General features: G+C 38.2%; 1 pseudogene; it reads right to left on the reverse strand.

Annotated features, from left to right (window-relative positions):
- Positions 1-6,775: 6,775 nt before the first annotated feature.
- Positions 6,776-17,008, reverse strand: LOC149209459 (plasma membrane ATPase 1-like; annotated as a pseudogene).
- Positions 17,009-17,534: the final 526 nt, after the last annotated feature.

Raw genomic sequence — 17,534 nt, forward strand, 5'->3', positions numbered from 1 at the left:
CAGTAGTGTCATCATGTAGAAGTTGATGATTCTTATGTTAAGATGATTGATATGATGAATTTATTATATATACATGTGTCGTGCATATAAATTGATTTTGCAGGCGAGATAGCCTCCCTGAACTTTAGTAAGTTGTGTTGATTATGTTTTTATTTGCTTTTTTGACATGGTATGTTTGTAAGAAATATAAGATCAAGACGACTAGCATAACGATGGACTACAGTTCACGTGATTTTCCCTACAGATCAGATGAAAAACATGGTGATGAGTACTCCGCTGATATAGTGGATACATTGAGAAGTTTGAAAGAAAATATCAAACGTTGTAAGGAAGATAATGACAGGTTCGTTTAGTCACGAGAAAGACTTGTCATGAAACAAGAGAAGCAAGCAGAAGTTAATGCAATCATCCTTTAGAGTCTTTCAAATTTTCAGAGATAGGGACCACTTAGGATCAATCATGGACAAGAGGAAATGACTAAGGGGGAATATGCCAACAGGTCTCAACTAGGATACAGTTTTGATAGGGATGAAACAATCAGAGATGGTAAGTTCTTGGATACACCTAACAGGAGGGGTAATGATTGTGGGTTTTATTCTAGTTTTGGTTCAGAGAGACATCATTGTCATCATTGTCACCATATTTATAGGAGGAGTGAGAAAAAGTACTATGCAGAGGAGTTCAAGAAAGAAATCATCCTACAATTGATGGAGAAATGAAGAAGTCACAAGATGCAAAAGCTTGGTTTCCTGGGATGAATATTTCTTTCAGATTACATGATTACTCAGACAATATGAAAGTTGGGATAAGTACTTTTAGTCTTAAAGGAAAAACAGACATTTGATGGGAATATGTAAAGAATGTCAGAGGCATTCAAGAAGAAGAGTTGTCTTGGAGTGAGTTCGAGAAACTTTTCAGGAAGAAGTATGTAAATGAAAGATATTATGATGACAGGGAAAAGAAATTATATGAGTTGGAGGGTCTATAACCAATGAGGATTATACTAGAAGATTCTTGGATTTGTTGAGATATGTGCCTTATCTTGAGAAAGAAAAGGTTCGTAGATTCATTAGTGGGTTGTCAATATCATTCAAAGATGGGATTGAGTTTGATAAGCCTAGAATAAAGAAGTGCATGCAGAGTCTTGGTTGGTGTAGTTGGATAAAATTATTAAGAAAAGAGTTCATCATTGGGTAATATCTTATGCATTTGAGTTGAATTGCATGCCTATATCAGCGCATCTAAATGTGCTTTCGTCGGGATGATATAACATGTTGTTGGGTATGGATCGGTTGAACATTCATAGGACTAAAGTAGATTTCTATGATAAATCTATTGAGTGCTTGAATGATGTTGGGGATAAGAGAATCTTGCAGGATAAGAAAAAGCCTACATCAGTGAGGATGGTTACATCTATGCAGGAAAAGCGTAATAGCAAGAAAGTATGTGTATTATTTTCAATTCATATTTCCAGTGACAAAGGGAAGGGTAATGACGATGATGAAGTCTTACAGAGGTATCCGATTTTGTAGTAGTTTCAAGATGTATTTCCTACAAAGATCTCAAATTTACCGTCTCATAGGGAAGTGGAACTTTTTATTGAGTTGGTACCAGGAGAAACACAAAAATCGAAGGCACCTTACAAGATGACCAGTCCAAAGTTGGTGGAATTTAAATTGTAGTTGAAGGAAATGCTTGACAAGGGATACATTAGGCCAAGTGTGTCACCTTGGGGTGCACCAGTGTTGTTTGTGAAGAAGAAGGATGGTCCTTTGAGCTTGTCGATTGACTACAAGAAGTAAAACAAGGTAATGATCAATATCATGTACCCTTTGTCGCGGATTTATTATTTGTTTGATCAGCTGAAGGGAGCAACAATGTTCTCAAAGATTGATTTGAGATCAGGATATCATTAGGTATGCATCAAAGAAGAGTACTTCTATAAGACCACTTTCCGAATTAGGTATGCGCATTATGATTTTGTAGTAGTTCCTTTTGGTTTGGCTAATAATCCATCTATTTTCATGTGTTTGATGAATAGTGTGTTGCATCCTTATCTGGACAAGTTTATGATAGTATTCACTGATGACATATCGATATATTCTAAGAATGAGGAAGAGCATGTAGAACATCTGGAAGTAGTGTTAAGATTATTGAGGAAGCATCAGTTGTATGCCAGGCTTAGTAAATGAAGTTTCTTTCAGATAAAATTTCACTACTCAAGGCATGTGATTTTTAAGGAAGGTATAATAGTCGACCTAGAAAAGATTAGAGTTATCATGGAATGGGAAACTCCTAGGAGTTTGGATGAGGTCTGGTCTATTATGGGATTAGCAGGGTGCTGCAGGAGGTTCATCAGGAACTTCTCACATATTGTCTATCCTATTACATCCTTGCAGAGGAAAGGAAAGAAATTTGAATGGATAGAGGAATGTGCAACTAGTTTTGAGAAAATGAAGCACTTGCTTACAAACACTCCAATTCTAAAGATCACTGATCGAGATAAAGAGTTGTGGTATGTACATATTCTTACAAGAGAACACTTGGTGGAGTTATAATGCATGAATGACAAGTAGTATGCTACGAGTCAAGGAAACTGAATGAGCATGAGAAAAATTATGTGACTCATGCTCTTAAGTTGGCAGCGATCAATGCTACGAGTCAAGGAAACTGAATGAGCACAAGAAAAATTATGTGACTCATGATCTTAATTTGGCAATGATCATTCATGCATTGAAGATGTGGAGACACTATCTTCTTTGGAGGAGGTTCATTTTGATGAGTGATCATAGTGGATTGAAGTACTTGTTTGACCAACTTAATATGAGTGCCAGACAAGCTAGACGTTTAGCCACGCTTAGTGAGTTTGACTTCGATATCAGGTACATTAAGGGTAAAGAGAATAGGGTTGCATATGCCCTTAGCACAAGAGTGTAGGTAACTCACATTGCAACTATGAGCTCATATTGGATAAACTTGCACGAGAAGATCTTGTAAGCAGGACAACAAGATGACAGGTACCAGTAGCTTAAGCACAAGTTACAGAAACAGGGTGACAGGTGGACATGTGTGGATTATCATCTCACGATAGATGGTTTGATTAGATTTAGCGACATGATCTATGTGCTAGACAACAGTGAGCTCAAGAAGATTATCTTGCAAGAATTTCATATTAAGTCGTATTCTGGTTACCCAGGATATCATAATACTTTGAAAATTGTGAAGAAGTTTTACCATTGGTCGAATTTGAAGAAAGAGGTGGTTGAGTTCATTGCTAGATGTTTGGACATTCAACAAGTAAAATCAGAGTGTAATAATCCAAGTGGTTTATTACAGTTGATTATGATAGCGGAGTGGAAATGTGAGGTCATTTCCATGGATTTCATTATAGGTTTGTCAATGAAACACAAACAACATGATTCCATCACGGTTGTGGTTGATAGGTTGAAAAAGGTAGCACACTTCATTCCAGTGAAGTTTACATATCCATCAAGTGAGATAGCCCATGTATTCATTAAGGAGATAGTGAGATTGCATGATATTCCTAGGAAGTTTGTGTCCAACAAGCATGCCAAGTTCACTTCCCAGTTTTGGAAGGAGTTGTTTGTAGGTTTGGGGAAAAAAATAGCTTTTAACACAACTTATCACCCTTAGAGAGATGGACATATAGAGAGGGTGAACAGGATTCTGGAGGACATGTTTCGGATGTATTGATGATGTATGTGAATTATGTTGGGAGAGAGGAACCCTATTAGGCATGCCTAGGTGCCATGAACCAATGCAACATATGGAAAATTTTAGGGGTTAATGTTCGCCCAGTGAAAATTCACCAATTTCCAATTTTTATAAAATATGATTCACCCAAATTTTAGAATATAAAATTATTTTACCTTGAAAATCGCCAACATTATATAGAGGCTATATATATAATCATTATAAATTTGAATAATTTTAAAAATATATCAATAAACATTTTATAGTTTGCATATTATGGATTAGTGAGATTCGCCAATGTTTTTAAACTTCAAGAAAATTTTCCATCCTTAAATTTTTCCTTGCTGCAACGTCTTTGATAGCCCAGACTACCTCAAACCCTAAAATGACAACAAATAGGTTCCAAAGCATGTAATTTGACTATGGAAGTTTCATGGGAATGGCTTCAATGTCATGAGAAAACCTTCCCAAGCTGCAAGGTCCAAAAAATACCACATAAAGCAGGGGATATTTAGCGAAATACCATATACACAAGAGTAGACTCCCCCTTCAAGTGAGAATGAAAACAAAATTTTGGTGCTTCATATTAGTACCTTGCATTAAAAATCACAATCTTTTGCATGTGGGGGATTGACTAGGCCAGCCCCTCTAAAATGAATTTTGAGGAGTTGGAATGGTGGGATCGTCCCCCAACCCCCTACCCCACCATGTTTTGCACCCCCATCGCGGATATATGTAATTCACTATTACTAAATAAATAAAAATATAACACAATTGTTTTTAATTTATGATCTCAATTAGTTAACATATTTGTTTTTGGGATGAAACCCATTTAAACCAAATTCATTTTAATAAATTATTTAAAATATATTTAATTATATTTATTTATTTTTAAGTAAAATTTTAAAAATAGAAAATAAAAATGGCTCAATGATATTTTATCATTGAATTTCATATGATTTAAATGTTTACCTCATGTAGCTAACTATGTGTACATTTTTATTATATCTTGTAATACTCTCTCTCTCTCTCTCTCTCTCTCTCTCTCTCTCTATATATATATATATATATATATATATATATATATTCCTTGAGTTAGCAAGAGATATATTTAGTATACCTAGTATTTATGTTAACAATCTTAAGAATTACTATATAATATCTTCTTCATCAACTTTGTTATCTTCATCCTCTTCTCATTTTTGAGCCACTCTCTTTGGCTTCTTTAGGTTTTTATTTACTCTCCAATTATTATAATTTTATTCCTAACACCTATTCTTTTTTAATCACTTTTCTATTTCTTTCTCTTCTCACAATCCCTTTTACTTGGCATTGGATTTTAATTGAAATTTTTGGTAAATGAGATATATGAACAAAAATATAATATCATCCTTATTGTAGGGATCACATTTAATTTGGGATTTATATATATGTTTTTGAAGAAATGAAAAATTGTTGCTAAGAAGAACTAATTTTGAAAAAGGTCAAATGCTTCACTTGGTAAATGTGACTTGTTGTGAAACCAAACAAAGCTTCAAACCTATTCACTAATAAATTTTTGGGGTTAAATCTAGAACAATATATCACATTTATCACACACCCTTCAATCCAATGCCCAAATGGTAAAGATGTTTCATTTCTTAAACACGTTTTGGGGGAAGCTCATGAAGAGAGATTATTACTTGTAAGATTAGATTACTTAGAAAATTGGTATGTGGATTTTGCAACTATTTTACAAATCCTATACCTTCAACTACTTTACAAATTTCTTAACCTTTACACAAAGTTGGATTACAAACAAATATTAACCAATCTTTTATGACTTTCAAATGAAATTTATAACCTCTCTAAAATTATTATAAACTTTTCATGATGATATCTCGAATAACATGCAAAACAAAATACTATTAAACAATGTTTTTGAATCATTATAGAAACATTTCAAATTTTAATTATAAGATTTTAATATACTTTTAGTGTCTAATAACGTTTCATAAAAATGTTTTGCAACTCTCAACAATTGTTTTTTATCCAAGATACTTATTACCATTGCTGAAATATTATAACTTTCCGCTCACCAAATACGTCAATCCATAATAGCCCATTCATGTTTAAGAATATTTGGATGGTAGTTATAATGAAAGGCATCAAACCATGTTTTCGATGTTACCTATGAGGAAAGGAATTGAGCCCATATCCTCAATGACACGACACTGATTCTATCCATGCGTGTTCTCTTTTATTGGGTGTTCTCAATTTTGGCATCCATGGAAGTTTATTCATAATTTATGAATAAGAAACAAATTTCAGCTATTTTAATATGTTTAATATGTTTATAACATTTAGTGTACATTAAAAAGTATAAAATTTTTATAAAATTGTAATTTTGAAATTAATTTGCTTTTACCATGTTTTATTTTTGCTTTATTTTTAAAACAAGGAGCCACTGCCGTGGTGGTAGTCCCTGCCTGGGTCTGCAGGGAATTGCAGAACTTGGAAAAGTTGGCCTGGCGGAAATTGTGCCAAGTCTGGAGAGGATGGGAGGCAGAGGTCAAGGAATAAATGGACTGAACCACAAATAAGTAATTCATATAAGTCGCTCAAGGCAGGCAGGTACTCTCAGCCGTAAATCATTTCACAGTGGATGCAAATATTACATAGTAACAAAATAGCTATGGGGCCAGTTTCTTGACTGGCCTACATGCTGCAGAGCAGCGACCATTTGCATCCATCTGTCCAGGTATGACAAGAACGATTATGAACTTAAAGAAGCTTTATTTGAATGAAGATGCTAAACAGAAATGCACAAAATCATTTAGGAACAGGGTTTGGAGATACAAAGTGATCGAATTCAGCCCTTTCAATAATGCTCAACCACAAATAAACATTATGTTCAATCTTGACTGAAAAATTAATTTCCTAGACTGAAAAATATCTTTAAATCTTAAAACCAATAATTCATATAAATCGATCTTTAAACCTTAAAAGCAGTAATTCATATAAGTCGCTCAAGGCAGGCAGGAACTCTCAGCCGTAAATCATTTCACAGTGGATGCAAATATTACATAGTAACAAAATAGCTATGGGGCCAGTTTGTTGACTGGACTATGTCAGAAGCACTTCCTGTTGCATCAGTTGCATCAGCAACAACAATTCCTATGTCTGCCTTCTTTAGCCTGCAATTGTTTAACAATCTCGTACTTATGCTCTGCAATGACCAGTCAAAATCAGGAAGGATATGGAATCAAACATTAATTAAGGAAATGAAAAAATAAAAGTATCTGAAAAAACACGGAAGTAAAAGATAATTGTTGCTCACCAGGGAAAACACCAGCAAAACCATCAGCCTTCTTTATCAGTTCATCAACTGGCAAAGCTGCAATTGATTCATCTTTGTCCTGACCTAGTAAAGAGGATGATGGATACATGTTTGTACCCATGTCCAGTCGGCGACATGTCTCCTTGGCAATAGCCAATTGATCTCGTGATGAACATTTGCAAGTAAATAGTTAAATGTCGGCTCGCTGCATTACAAAAATAGTAGTGAAACTGATGACACCATAACCTCATCATACCTGTGATCATTTTGACATTTACACCAAGATTAAGAGCCCTTGTGATTGTTTCAGCACTGTCATGGCATGGGGGATCAAAAAGAGGCATCAATCCAATAAAATGCCAGGGTCCTCCTGGACTCTCCTTCTTGCCCTTTGGAACTTTTTGCAAACATTTTGAGATAGCTATAAAGATATACATAATCAACAAGAAGAACTTACTGGGAAGATTCAACCCACAGATAATGCAAAAGAAGCCATATTATTAACCTGATATGCAACTGCAAGAGAGCGAAGTCCTCATTCAGCAAACTTGTCAATAACTGTATGAACTCGCCGGTCAATTTGTGGCTTATTATGTGCGAGGTTAAGAATCTAGCAGAAAGTATTTGGTCATTTCAGTTTTAATAGAATGTGTATAAATAAGTTTTGAAGCACTTTCTAAACAATGCAGCCCATTACCAACCTTAATGAAGAAGGTCAAACATCCAAAGAACAATACCTGCTCTGGAGCACGTTTACTAACTCGATGCATTTTCCCTTCATTGTCAATATAAGTGAGAGCTGTCCTCTTGTCAGTTGGATTAAAAGGAAGAAAATGGACCTCTTGAATGGCTGCCCGCACCTTTTACATCCATGGATATTTAAACCCACAACAAAAGATACAAATCAGTAAAATAAGCATAGGCCTGCTTATCAACTAAAATTTAATATGATGACATAAAAAAAATACTTGCCTCCTTAGGATCTGTAAGCATCCCAACAATTACCGCATCAATGGCATCTTGATTCTCTATTCTGGATGCTCTTGCAGCCATCAGGACAACAACATCCTTGTCATATCCTTTCGTGAAAATCTATTCATGACAACAATTAGTAATTGATACTTGTTTGAAGGAAACTAACAGTACTGGATCATCCAATATTACCATGGACCCTAACTAGCCAATTTGGTACAACTGCAGTATCACCAAAAATTATGTATTTATGAAATAAGAGAAAGGACAAAAAAAGAATCAAAAGTACAGAATAAATACCAACCTTTTGGAAGTGGCCAACTTGGTTTGTACTGTCCACAATATGTGCTGGTTTACCAAAAAAGGTATGGACCCCAGTAGCAATGACAACACATTCAAGTTCACCCTGTTTGCAAGTAGAGCCAGAATAAACCCCATCGCCAGGACCCTTTGTTACTGGTAATGACTCACCACTGAGGGCAGACTACACACATTCAAAAATATTGTCATAAAACGTGGCTCAGGAAAAGTACCAAAACAGTCGAAGTTAATCCCAGAAACCATATAAAAGCATACCGAAAATTCCAGCACTTGTAATCAGAAATAAGAAGTAAAGAAAAGGATTGGATTAAGACCTGATCAATCTTTAAAGGATCTCCTTCAAGAAGATGCGCATCCGCAGGAACAATATCTCTAAGTTTGATGCTGATTATGTCACCAGGAACAAGCATCGCTGCATCTTCTTCACTCCATTGTCCATCTCTGAGAACCTGTTAAGTTCAAAGTCTTAAGTCATTGACTAAGGAATTTAAAACTGCAGCACCCATGATCTTAAGAGGATTCTGAACATCCAATTGCATGCTTCCCCACAAAACCAAGGATAGAAAACTGAAAATATTGGGGCTGCCACTCATACGAAAGATAGTGAACAGACCTTGCTCTTTAGAGCTAGCAGAGTCATCAGTGCTGCAGCAGCATTGTTATAGACATTTTTGGGCCCTACAACCCCAAGCATGAAATTTCCATAAACCAAGGGCTCCTAAGTCCCTAAAAGTGTTGTTCTAACCCCTACAGGAACAAGGTCAACAGATTACAGCTTCTCCCAGAAGTTCTCCACCAGAAACTACTCAAAATTGGTCAAATCAGGATCATTGCAGCTGCTCCACTGGCTAAGTGCGTTGCATTGCACCTAAATACACTGTGAGGGTGCGTTGCATTTCAAAACTCCCTTCTGTGGGGTGCGATGGGCGAGAAATGACAAATGGCAGTGTCATTCCGCGAGGTGGAGAGGCAATGGAAGCTTCCAGAATCTTCTCCTGTGACACTTGCCTCACTGAATTCGACCAAGGATGAGTAAGAGGCCATCAGTCTCCAAGTGGAAGCAAGAACTATCAGAGAGAAGACACTAATCAAATCACAAGCTGACTCATCCCCCTTACAGATATCTATATATGGATCCCTCATCCCAGAGATCCGGAGGCTGGAATTTTGCATATTGTAAGGAATTGCTGTTGGTTTTTTGAGACAGACATCAGATTGTTGGGTGATCTATGTTTTGTTTGAGGTGAAGAGGGGCTTCTTTGCTGGGAGGTTGATGCTGGGTTAGAACCACTAGTTGTAACTCCTCCTGGATCTTTTCTTGTTTATCAATAAAAGCTATTTGAGTTTTCTTCCATGCTTTTGTATCATTGATGCTTGTTACATTTGTATGGTCAATTTACATCTGATCCTAGATTGTTTATGAACATAGATCCATGTCTTTGTATAGTGCTATGCTTCTGTGATCTTACAGGTACTTTGTGAAGCTGGGCGTGCAAGGGAGCAGGTAGCTGAGGACTATCAAAGAAGAGAGGAATCGACTTGAAGGATTAGCGCAAGACAGAGGTTGGTCTTTCTATTCTTCTCTATCTATAATTCATAAAGGAAAAACAAAAGTAGCTTTTCTCTGTTTGTTTCTAAGGCAGCTGTCACACCTTATTGGGATAGAGCAGTTCTATATAGACACTTTTCCCTGTAACAAAATGGCGACTCCGCTGGGGACGAATTAGTTTGTTTGTTTATCTTCTTTGTTGTCTTTTCCATAAACTTACAGACGGAGTCTGAAGCTGTGCTAGGTAGCTTTCGAACTGCATTTTCATAGTAGATAAATGCCGCTTCAGTCGACCTCCGGGATCTGTTTATGATTTAAACAACTGATTCACAAACTCTCTGATTTCCCTCGTGATAGCTCTTAGATCCTCTTTAGATCTACCCTTGATTGTTGAATTACTGATTGCTTTTTACTCGGCCAAAAACCAAGAACTGAACTGCAAACCGTGACCCGGAACCCGAATAGAGTCTCGTCTCTGGCCCAACACATGTACTGTTAAGAGATTCTGAATTTCAGCACACTTCCCGAGTGGACAACCTGCGCTGCATTTCAGATTCTCTGTGTTATAGGTGCGCTGATCAGACTAGCTCTGTGCAGTTGTGGATTCTGTGATTCATTCTTTCCAGTTCTATTCCTGAATTTTGCTGCCTGTGATCAGTATATGTCTGTTTGAAACCCCTTTTCCTTGCTGTTATTCCGCCTCCTTTGTACAAAAGAACTGTAGATGTTTTTGTGTGTTTGTTAAGTCATTTACAGTTTTCCTTTGCAAAAGTAGCATAATCGTACTGTTGTCCTTTGATTTTAATCTGTCGCAAGTGTCGATTTCAATCGTAGGAAAGAGTTTGATTGCTATTGATGGTTGATTATCCTGTTACTATTGCTTTTGGTCTGAATTTGTAATTTTCTAGTGTCAAAAACAAGTATTCATTTCAAAATCGTAAGGTGTCGTAATCATCTCTATTTTTGATTTCGAAAAGAAGATTGTTTATCTTTGTCACTTGAAAAGAAATTCAGATTTGTGCGTCAACTTTCTTTTTAGCATCATATACTAAGAAAGTCGAAAACAAATACATGCATGTGCATTTGCATATAGACAGTCTGTTTGGCTTGATTTAGGAAAGTGCATTTACAGTGTGCTCTTTGCTCTTTGTGAAAAGATTTTGTCTTTCTTTTCCCTAGTAGCTAGGATTTTCATTGCATAAAAGAGATAAAAAGTTTGTTTATCATCTTTAGATTGCATTTTAGGAATTACATCTACATCTCGTGGTGAACCCAAAAGGCAAACTTCATAAACAAGATCAACCATAAAATAAATTGAATGAATCTAACAAAGCTTTGGAACCTAACGCAACATCTAGAGGTCTAGGATAGAGACGTGTTCCGGCGTCGTAAAACGTGGTAACTATCGCTTTCACTGTTGGTTGGGTGATTCCTCCACTGTAAGATGACAAGTGCCAACACGGACTTGTGCTCCCACGTACCTTCGAGTATATTTTGGGAGACCCCTATAGGCTTAAACCTTTATCCATAGGAAGCCGTGTTTGCCGCCCTATCGATCGCAATGCACTGAACATAGCATTCGGGAAGATTGACTGCCGTACCGTAAAAAGTATTCTGCAGTTTTGCGATTGGTTTGGTACTCCCTCTACCTAGACTTCCAGTGCAGTCCCTTTCGTTCCTTTTCAGACTCCTTAACGGAAAAGGTCCATCTGAGCACTTGTCACTTCAGGCTCATTAAAAATCGAAGTAGACTAGAGTAATCTTTTGTTTTTTCTCGACTCTTTAAAACTGAAAAAACAAGTTGTGTCAAACCGTCTAAAATCTATTTTAAACGGAATATTCATTTCCCTTTCTTGCGTTGATCTTGAGTTGAGAAAATGGAGTCCACCAACCAAGGAATTCCCCTTGGAGGAAATCCTAGTCCCTTCTCCTCTTGGGGAGATATTGGTGCACCCCATATGGCCACACTGTCGCTTCCAGGACTGACAATTGGTTTGCCTATATGGCTCTTCTCAACCTCTGTCGTTCAGAACACCACTATTCCTGAACAATCGAATCAACAACTAGACGAGTCCAGAGTTACCCACCAACCTTCTACTTCCTCTAATTCTTCCTCTCCTCCTTCCTCTTTGCTTGATAGGGCTGGTAAAGCCAAAAGTCAAGTACCTAAGGAGAAGAAGGAAAAGAAAAAGAAAGAGAAGAAGAAGAAGGAGCCAAAAGCGAATGGGGGCAAACGAGTGTCGTCTAGCGAAAATCCACACACTGCACCGACCAGGCCTAAATCGCCATGTGTCATTTGCAAAGGAGACCACTATCACAGAGATTGTCCTTGCATCCCCCGGATTTTAAGGGACTGGTCTCCTCGTTTGCACAACCCGGTGTCGTCAACCTCTGATGATCATGTTGAAAACACACCGTCGACTAGTGAAAGTGAAGCTCCTGGACAAAAAGGAAAATATAGATTTCCTTGTAAACTGTGCGAAGGTGATCATGCCGTCCACCGTTGTCCCTTCTTAGACGAAGCTAAAAGAGTTTTGGATGATCGTCCGGTTTCACCGTTACGACTTCCTCCTGGATATAAAAAACTCTTGCCGAGTCCATCGCTAGTCGAAAACCCGGCTGACCGGCCCAGATGGTCGGCCGAAGTTTCTATCATCGAAGAAAAACCATCTGAATCAACACCAGACGAAAGTCAAAAGGTCGAGACGACAGTTGACCCGGTCTTGCCTTCAGAGGTTCCAGCTTCATATGATATAGTCACTGAAGAGAACAAGGATGACACCGTCCAAATTCTTTTCGTAAACACAGACTCCAATGAACATGGGGGCAATTTACCTGTTCCTTTACCGCAGGAAGGAAGTTCGTCAGAGTCGTACCCGGCCATCTATTCGGTCCCACCTCCAAGTAACCTAGTTGTCTCCTTCGACTGGAATCAACTAGGCAGACCCCGTTTACCAGCTAGTATACCATTCCGAATTATTGTTCAAATATATAGAATGGTTATGGCTGGTACCATCATAGATGAAGGGGCTTCTGTGAGTATCCTTTCCTCGACTGCTTGGAAAGCGCTTGGTTCGCCATCGCTTTTTCCTGAGATGAGAAATCTGACGGGCTTTGATAAAGGAACCAGTCGACCGTTAGGGATCCTTCCCAATGTGCCCATAACATTGAGAAGGAAAACCATTCAAATGAACGTTATGGTAGTTCAAGGACCCCTGGATTACAATCTACTCCTTGGACGAGACTATATTTATTGCATGAGAGCCATTGTCTCATCACTCTTTAGAGTGATGTGTTTTCCGCACGAAGGAAGAGTGGTCAAGCTCGTAGACCAGCTTTCATTTCCCGGATCACACATAGAAAATAGTCATATACCATCCCTGAATGGTCTTTTCACGCAAGAAATGTCTCAATTCCCAGTCCATCCACCCGATGAGCGTGAGTGATTCGGAAAGACATGACTGAAACCCAGGAGGCATGCACCCTGGTCTGCTTCGGCAGGAAAACTTCGGGTATAATGTAGGTTTCTGCGAGAGAATATGACTAGTCTGTACCCCCGTCCGTGATTGGAAGAGGGGGTAATTCTAGAATAGGATTCCCTCGTCAAAGTTATGTGAGTGGAGGCGTCTGTGCCACTCGCCTTTGTCTATTTCGGTAGACATCGCCGAAGAAGTGTTTTGTTTACACCGTGAATAGAACAATCTTTGGTAACCTGTAAGAGGTAGGCCTCTCTTGGTAAAACATCTGTTTTGGCGGAAAGAAGTAGGGGTAACCTTGAAACTCTGTTTTATACCTGGGGGCATGCAAACCTTTTGGCATGCAAGCAAAGAGCGACTATTTATTTTTTAAATTTGTAGGTCCTCTAACCCTCTAAACTCGTAGGATTGGTCATTTCCTAACTTGCATAAAGAAAGGATGTGGGGCAAAAATCTAAAAATTGCCGTTTTAAATGAGACATTCTTATTATATGACTGGATTAATCGAGCAGTTTTAGTGCGGACTTCATGCTCGTTAAAAAATAAACATAAGCAATGAGCAAATGTTTCAACCCGCATTTAAGCTCATTAAAAAATGAACTATTCCCCGGTAAATAACCATCATGAATGTAGTACTTCAGCCATTAAAGCCTTGGTCGTGTTTGCACCGTCACCTCCACGTTTACATTGGCCAATCATTCACCTCCATTTGATTTTTTACCCATTTTGAGGAACAGCTGCAAAGAGTGATTTCACTAGCCATCCTTGTGACACTGCTGTGATTGGAAAATTCCAAACCTTACCTGGAATCAACTGCTACCCGTTTTATCACTTGTTCCTCAAAAGACGAGTCTCCTTTAAGCTCTTTTCAACTGACTCATAAAATATGAAAAGATTGCCGAGTCCTTGGCCTCTCCAGCTCGTTAAAGGGACAGGAAGTGCTATCCCTCCTCTAGATTTTAATCTTTTTGGACCTAAGGGATTATTACACAAAAAGATCGAGCGCTTGTTTTTTTCAGCTCGTTAAAAGTATCGAAAATTCATCCCTTCTGTATTGTTTTATACTTTTTCGGACTTAAGGGATTAGATGATGAAAAAGGAATTTTGGAGTTCCCTTTACGTTCCTTTTCAGACTCTCTAAAATTGAAAAGGACCGAGTTATCTTTGTCATTAAACTCGTTAAAAAGATTAATAGCGACAAACTTGTCTATCGCTAGGCTCGTTAAAACATAGCGATGGGTTTGCCCGAAGGAAAAATTATAGAACAAGCATATGTTATCCTCCTCAAGCTTGACAAAAATAAAGAGGTACTGGTCAGCAATGACTGGGGAAAAATGGGAAGAAAACTCAAAGAAACTTTGTTGGTAGCAAGTCGCTCTTGAACATGACACTTCCACTCCGTGTCCGAGTCGGGTTGGGTTGTTTCATTCACCAGTCACATCACCATGGTCACGCTATACCATCCATATTTGGGGTTAATGCTACCAATCCATCACATCAGTGTCGCCGATATGTTCAAGAGAAGTAATTCAGTGAATTCACCTGTGTCTCGCCCACTACCATACATTATACTCCATTCATTCATGATCGCCACCCTGAACCTTATATCACCAGATCGTTTTCACCTCCATTTAAATCATTTTCTCCATTCCATGTCATTGATGTGGGATTCATTAAGGCCCTCCTATGACGGATCACTTCTTGTCGACATCAGCTCATTATCCAAGAAGTTGATCTAGGAACACCCCATTTAGTACTTTGAAGCTTGCATGCCTCAATGGCAAGTTTCTCACTTCCTGCGATAGGTTTACATCAATGGCCTTCGACCGAAAGATTTTGCGTGGTGTTCGACGCCAATCCTTTATTCACACCACGTAAATTGTACTGCAGTACCTTGAGGGTCATTATCATTATCGGTGATTCCTCTCGCGCTTGTTAACAGTTTACATCATTGACTGGTAATCAAGCGATGTCTTTCCATGTTCGACTTCAGAACATTTCTCGCATGGATCGACGTGTACTTCGAGTAAAGATCGGACGAGATTGAAGACCCCAGATCTAGTTTCATCCATCCGGGCTGTGATATATATTCAAGGAAATAAAGACATTAAATGTACATCATTCCTGCACAGATAATCATCCACTCAAAAGGATGATGGCTCTACCAGAATCATCAGTCTACACTCAGACAATTGTCTGTCCTATGTACATGAAATTGAATTTATAAAACTGAGCATGGGAATGCCCGCCTCAGCTAGATCATGAAAATAGAATGAAAATAATGTATTTTATTGTATCTTATTACAGGTCTCCTCCCAGCATTGAAAGAACTTCGGATCCTCATAATAAAGCATTTCACCCGACACCAAAAGGTTAACGGCCTCATACTTTAGGGGCAACTGTTATAGACATTTTTGGGCCCTACAACCCCAAGCATGAAATGTCCATAAACCAAGGGCTCCTAAGTCCCTAAAAGTGTTGTTCTAACCCCTAAAGGAACAAGGTCAACAGATTACAGCTTCTCCCAGAAGTTCTCCACCAGAAACTACTCAAAATTGGTCAAATCAGGATCATTGCAGTTGCTCCACTGGCTAAGTGCGTTGCATTGCACCTAAATACACTTTGAGGGTGCGTTTCATTTCAAAACTCCCTTCTGTGGGGTGCGATGGGCGAGAAATGACAAATGGCAGTGTCATTCCGCGAGGTGGAGAGGCAATGGAAGCTTCCAGAATCTTCTCCTATGGCACTTGCCTCACTGAATTCGACCAAGGATGAGTAAGAGGCCATCAATCTCCAAGTGGAAGCGAGAACTATCAGAGAGAATACACTAATCAAATCACAAGCTGACTCATCCCCCTTACAGATATCTATATATGGATCCCTCATCCCAGAGATCCGTAGGCTGGAATTTTGCATATTGTAAGGAATTGTTGTTGGTTTTTTGAGACAAACATCAGATTGTTGGGTGATCTATGCTTTGTTTGAGGTGAAGAGGGGCTTCTTTGCTGGGAGGTTGATGCTGGGTCAGAACCACTGGTTGTAACTCCTCCTGGATCTTTTCTTGTTTATCAATAAAAGCTATTTGAGTTTTCTTCCATGCTTTTGTATCATTGATGCTTGTTACATTTGTATGGTCAATTTACATCTGATCCTAGATTGTTTATGAATATAGATCCATGTCTTTGTATAGTGCTATGCTTCTGTGATCTTACAGGTACTTTGTGAAGCTGGGCGTGCAAGGGAGCAGGTAGCTGAGGACTATCAAAGAAGAGAGGAATCGACTTGAAGGATTAGCGCAAGACAGAGGTTGGTCTTTATATTCTTATCTATCTATAATTCATAAAGGAAAAACAAAAGTAGCTTTTCTCTGTTTGTTTCTAAGGCAGCTATCACACCTTAGTGGGATAGAGCAGTTCTATATAGACACTTTTCCCTGTAACAAGCATTGCCAGCATTGTTTTCATGTATGAAACTTATGGTAGAGTTTATAACAAGCAATGTTAGAATACCACCAAAATCTTGCCAGTCAGGAGGTTTTCCCTGCAAAGATACAATTTACATGATTAAAGCCTCAACTAAAAAGAGCGGATAGGGTATGCCCTGACTGATACTGGCTACAAGAGAGAAATATTGTGACACGGTAGAACAAGCAGCCATCTTCTTTTCCGATAATATGCACAGGAACCATAAGGATGAAGTAGTACTGTGAACTACTAAAAATACAATAGAGGGGAACGATATCCAATGGGAGAGACCAAATGCCATACTACTATTTACTATCAAACGAACACAGAAAACACAAAATTAGCAACAGTACTAGCAAATATTATTAATGATGAAAAAACAAAAGAATAACCATGACCAATTTGCCAAAAAAAATACAATTATCAGAAGGAATGGCCAAACTTTAAAGATATGTGTTTAGTTCATGGATTGATCAATGGGGGTATATTATCCAAGCATGTTGAAGAGTCAAGACAGACAGACAGACATGTTTGATAAACTGAATGTACACATTATAGGCTCGACTAGGAAAAGCCCTTGCAGAGAAGAAAACACCATCGAAAAAAAAATAGAACATATAAAAGTAACAACATGATATTTGTGGTGTAAATAGCCACGAGTTTTCAAAAACATAGAAAGACAAATCACTAGCAATGACTGAGACTGCAAAGAGACGAAG

The sequence above is a fragment of the Pinus tabuliformis genome, chromosome 1_2 (assembly GCF_031772625.1).
Source record: "Pinus tabuliformis cultivar Carrire ecotype Pingquan chromosome 1_2, CPIR1, whole genome shotgun sequence".
Taxonomy (NCBI): Eukaryota; Viridiplantae; Streptophyta; class Pinopsida; order Pinales; family Pinaceae; genus Pinus; species Pinus tabuliformis.